Source organism: Peromyscus maniculatus, chromosome 21 (assembly GCF_049852395.1).
Source record: "Peromyscus maniculatus bairdii isolate BWxNUB_F1_BW_parent chromosome 21, HU_Pman_BW_mat_3.1, whole genome shotgun sequence".
Taxonomy (NCBI): Eukaryota; Metazoa; Chordata; class Mammalia; order Rodentia; family Cricetidae; genus Peromyscus; species Peromyscus maniculatus.
Window position 1 is genome coordinate 70,203,403 of NC_134872.1, and position 6,057 is coordinate 70,209,459.

Sequence of the window (6,057 nt, forward strand, 5' to 3'; positions counted from 1 at the left end):
ATGTTGGGATGAAGAAGGGCGGAGTCAGGGGAGACGACAGCCAGCCATTGAAGAAGCAGGACATGTAGAAAATGAGGTAACAATCCATGAGCATAGATTAAAAAATATGAGTTAATTTAAGTGTAAGAGTTAGCTAGTAACAAGCCTGAGCTATCAGGCAAGCATTTGTAAGTAATATTAAGCCTCCATGTCAGTTATTTGGGAGGAGGCAGTCAGGACAGTTCAGAATATGATTCCTTATAAAAGCTTAGTGGAATCAGTTCATTTTCCATCCAGCTACTGGTTTCTAAATAAAATTTCCCATTAAATGGAAAAAGGATCCTTATAGAGCTGATTTAAGAACTGTGACATGAAGGCACAGATGTGCCTAGGATACTTTACTTTGCCAAAATAAGGAACTGCTCAAAAAAAAAAAAAAAATCATTTGCACAAGCTAGCTGAAGAGAGTCTAGACATCCAAACCGAACAAACTGAGCATCAAAATATATTAGAGGGCTGGAGAGGTGGCTCAGAGGTTAAGAGCACTGCTTGTTCCTCCAAAGGTCCTGAGTTCAATTCCCAGCAACTGTATGGTAGCTCACAACCATCCGTAATGAGATCTGGTGCCATCTTCTGGCCTGTAGGGATATGTGCACTGTATACATAATAAATAAATAAGTTTAAAAAAATATTAGAATACTAAGATTGTATGCTATTAAATAAAATAGGAATCCATATTGATAATGGATAAATTCATAAGCAATGGAGAAGCAAAAATCCTTTAGTGTAAGAGAATAGCCCTGAAACTGTGGAAAGAGTGTTGGAGTTAGAATATTACTATTTTTTTTTTTTTTTTTTTTTTTGGTTTTTCGAGACAGGGTTTCTCTGCGTAGTTTTGCGCCTTTCCTGGAGCTCACTTGGTAGCCCAGGCTGGCCTCGAACTCACAGCGATCCGCCTGGCTCTGCCTCCAGAGTGCTGGGATTAAAGGCGAGCGTCACCACCACCCAGCCAATGGTGAAGTTTATAAGAGCCAGAATCATTGGAGAATACTAAATCTTGAAGAATAAGTTTGATGAAGAAGGGGTATTTGCACAGTCCCAAATGTTATCCTACAAATTCCTATTAAATTGTGGAGAAATGTGGCGAGCCACAGGAATATGAAATAGAAGTCCAGCTGTCTAGTATCAGCTATACCTTGACGAGGCCAAGGGTCAGTCGAGTGAGAAAGCCAATCATTAGCAAGGTCTATGGGTGTTATGCGGCTTAATATTGAGTTGTGTCTTGCTATGAATTCCTTGTGCTCATAATTCTCCTAAAGTGTATGTGTGTGAGTCTCCGTTTCAAAGCACCTGGACAGTCAGTAGACAGAACCTTCTGCCCCTGGGCTCCAGGCCCCCTCTTTAGCATTTGTTTGGGTATCTGCCATTTGCAAACACCCTCCTTAAGCTACTTCCTAAAACAGGGTCAACCCCAAACAAAGTCTTAAAAGACAAGCAAGGAACAGACAGCTACCAGGCCATCTGTTAGACCCTTGAAAACCCTCCAACAGATAAAATGTCCTTTCTGAGACCACAAGTCTCACAGGCCAAATGCCTACCAACAAGCTTTGTTTCTTGTGCAAATCAAGGCCTCCTCTCTCTCTCTCTCTCTCTCTCTCTCTCTCTCTCTCTCTCTCTCTCTCTCTCTCTCTCTCTCTCTCTCTCTCCCCCCCCCCAGAACCTCTTAGATCAAAGGGAGTTTCCCCTCAGCAGGTGTTTCAAGCTGTGATGACCACTGACTAGCTATCAGTCCCCTGTCCCCCCCCTCCTCCCACCCCCCTCCCCACCCCGCCCCAGAGGAAAAAAAATGATGGTTTTAACTTTTAGTAACCTACAGATTTTCCCTACCCTATCACCTGTAAGTTTATAGTTGATAGATTCATAATGCCTTCACCTAACCACAATAAGGATATATTTCTAGCACAAAAATTCCTTTTCTGATTTATTCCAACTACTACCTGACTCCACTCTTATCACTTCCCTTTTGGGTTGCAAATAAAGTTGCCAGGAAGCCTCTAGCAGGGACCCCTACAATCTTGTGCTGTATACAAAACATAAGGTGTTACTATTTGGGATGGGATATAGACCAGTCGCAAGGGAAGAAGGACTGAAGCGGGGGAAGGACTGAAGGATGGAGGATTGAGGGGTTGAAGATGGGAGAGAACTAGGAATGGAAGGAACAGAGAATTGAGGGAATGAAGAATTGAAGGAATAAGGAATGGAAGGATTGAAGAATTGAGGGAACTAGGAACTGAAGATTGAATGATTGAGGAATTGAAGATTAGAGGAAATTAAGAATTGAGGGAACAAGAAGGGAACTAAGGAACTAAAGAGAGATCTGAGAGAGTTGAACTGAGGAATAAATGAATTGAACTAAAGAGCTCCCAGCAACTGGATTCATTCCCGCACCATTGGCAGCGTCTCTCCTGGGCCCCTGGACTTTAAATATTATACAAAAGGGAAAGTAGTAGCTACGCACTGCAAAGAGTGGGAAGAAAGCTGGTAATGCACTGACTGATGATAAAACTTAGAGGCCAATGGACACCATGTGCCTGAAGATGTTGCTTAATAGCAACAGAACTCACTTGAGCAGTGTTCCTCATACTTCGTGAGGATTTTGTTTGTTTGTTTTGTTTTTTTAAGACAGAGTTTCTCTGTGTAACAGCCCTGGCTGTCCTGAAGTTCACTTTGTAGACCAGGCTGGCCTTGAACTCACTGAGATACTTCTACCTCTGCCTCCTGAGTGCTGGGATTAAAGGCATGTGCCACCATGTCAGGCTAAGATTCTATTTGTTCATTTATATTTGCTTTGCAGTGCTGAGGCATAAACTGGGACCTGGAATACGGTACCCGAGATTCGTTTCCTTGATGTGGTGCAATTTGATAAAAATGCACCTTGTACATTCTTTTAAAACCTTCAAAAAACCCCCAACAACAACAACAACAACAACAACAAAACCCTGCATTGTGCTGAGTACCCTACAGAGCCTTTCACACCATGGAATATATCCTTGATTCTGGATATATACATGTTTGTATGTATCTAGTCAGAATTCTAATTAATTATCACACATTGATCTTCTAAATTTCTAATATTATAATATTTATCTCATTTTTTTTCATGTGAGATTTCCTTGGTTATATATATTTAACCTTATCTCCCTATATTTGGACTTTTCAATTTTATAGTATTGTAGATCAAACCTACTGGGCCTTGGACACAGTAGGCAAGTACTCTACTACTGAGCTACAGTCCTAGTTGAAGGGTTCACAACTAACTAACATTTTGGTGCCGAAACTGAGCGGGCGCTCCCGGGCGCTTTGCGCCTGGCAGCCCGCGAACCGGGGAATCTGCTCTGTACGCAACAGACAGCTCTCCATTTGCCTGAATTGCATCCAAATTGCATCCAACACCGCTTTCTTGGATTGGTGAGTTCCCCCATTTTCGGCCAGCGTAAACGGTCTCCTGAACCTGCGAGAACGACCGTTGATTGTCCGGCGCCTCACACGTGTTCTTGAGACGGGGGAACCCCGACCACGGTCTTCATTGGCTACGGTCGGCCCCTATCGCAGGCCTAACTTTTCTAGCCGTCTCCCACGTCTGCAGCCTGAGATATTTTTCGCGTTGGGGCCATCGTCGGGGTGCGCCCCGGAGAGCCACGTGAGGGTCGACGGGTTTGTTCCTCCCGACGGGGAGGCAAACGCTGTCCGGATTCTCAGAAATCCCACTCCCTCACCGTGGAGGAGGCCACTGCCTCCGCTGACGAGCGGTGACGCAGGTCGTGCCTGGAATCCGCCCTTGACCCTGGGGACGCCTGAGGTCTTGGCTCTGGATCACGTTTCTTTATTTTTTTTTTATTATTTTTCTGCCTCTGCTGCAGACATGGGAAACAAGGCTTCCAACCCTGTTAGTCCTTCCTCTCCGTTGGGCTGTCTTGTTGAAACTTTAAAACCTCTCAGTTTAATGCCTTACATAAAGATTTCTAAGCTAACTCGTTTATGTTCAAAAAAGTGGCCGAAATATGCTTTAGAGAATAACAAAAAATGGCTGCCTAGTGTCTCCTTGGATCCCGATATTTTGCGGGAGCTATCCAATTACTGTCAGCGTTCAGGCAAATGGAAAGAGTTACCCTATGTGATAGCATTTTTCTTTCTCAGTGCTAAACCGTCTCTTCTAGATTCTTTTTCTCCTGCTCATATGATGTTAGCTATGCCTAAACCGGAGGATTCTCTGACTCCGGACTCTCTAACTTTAGACCCTGCTAATGAACCTCCACCTATCCGACCTCCGGCTCCAGCTCCTAGAACAACCGTTCCTTCTGCTCCAGACTCTTCCTCTTCTAAAGCTGTTTCTTCCTCGGCAGCGGCTGCTTCCAAAAGCCCTGCCCTGGCTCCAAACTTCACTCCCCCTACCACCCGCTCTCGAGCTGCTAAATCGGCTGATTCCACCACCACTTAATTGTATTTTCAGAGGCATCCCTCTCACACTCACACATTCTTAGTGGTGCCAAGCTGCCCTGTACCTTTAATGGGGAGGGATCTCCTAGCTAAGGTAGGGGTGTCCATTTCTTTTGCCCCACACATGTGCCTCATCCCAGACGCGCCAGCCTCTCCCCTCCTCCTCCTCCTAGCCACTAACTCTTCTGACTCTAACGATTCTTTTCCCTTACCAGCTTCTCAGGTAGACCCAAAAGTCTGGGATACCCAAAATCCTTCTATTGCTAGACACCATCAGCCTGTTATTATCCAGCTACAAGATCCTGCCAGGTATATCACCCAAGCTCAGTACCCTCTCTCACTCCAGAGCCTGAGAGGACTTAAGCCCATTATTTCTGATCTCCTCAGGAAAAAGCTGCTCTGCCTAACCTCTTCACCTTTTAACACCCCCATACTTGCAGTTAAAAAGTCTAATGGAACCTACCGCCTGGTTCAAGACCTCCGGCTCATTAACTCTGCAGTGGTCCCTCTCCATCCTGTAGTGCCTAACCCTTACACTCTCCTATCCACTATCCCCTCAGGAACCTCTCACTTCTCAGTTCTGGATCTCAAAGATGCCTTCTTTTTATTCCTCTCAGTCCTCAATCTCAAAATATCTTTGCTTTCACCTGGACTGACCCTGACACTCACCGGTCCACACAGCTGACCTGGACTGTTCTGCCACAGGGATTCAGGGACAGTCCACACCTATTTGGTCAGGCTCTGGCCTCTGACCTGCTTTCTCTGTCTCTCCCTGGCTCTAAGTTAATACAGTATGTAGATGATATTTTACTCTGTAGCCCATCTTTACAGGTTAGCCAGACTAACACTTCTGCTCTCCTAAATTTCTTATGCAGCCGGGGTTACAGGGTATCTCCTTCTAAAGTTCAGCTGTCAGCTCCCCAGGTCACCTATCTAGGTCTATCCATTACTCCAACTCACAAGGCTATTACTGTAGACAGGAAACGTCTAATCCAGTCCCTTACAGTCCCTTCCACTAAACAGGAAATCCTGTCTTTCCTAGGAATAGCGGGCTTTCTACGGTCCTGGGTTCCGTCTTTCTCTCTCCTTGCCCGCCCCTTATATGAGGCAGCTCAGGGCTCCCCACATGAGCCCCTTCTTCATCCTGTCACTAAACCTTTCCAAAGGCTTCAGCAGGCTCTTCTTCAGGCTCCAGCACTCCATCTCCCAGACTTAACTCGTCCCTTCTCCCTTTATGTAGCAGAGAAAGGAGGATTTGCCCTGGGAGCTCTAGGGCATCAGCTGGGACCCTCCTTTGCACCTGTAGCCTATCTGTCAAAGAAGCTAGACCTTACCAGTCAGGGCTGAGCACCTTGTATCCGTGCCTTAGCAGCTGCAGAGCTCCTTATTCGGGAATCAAAGAAGCTAAGTTTTGGGTCATCCATTACTGTTTTCTCTCACCATAACCTGTCCCATCTTTTATCTTATAAAGGCTTACAAACTTTACCGCCTTCCCGAGTTCTTTCTCTTCAGGTGGCATTACTAGAGGATGCCACACTTACTTTCCGGACTTGTCCACCTCTTAACATTTCAAGCCTCCTT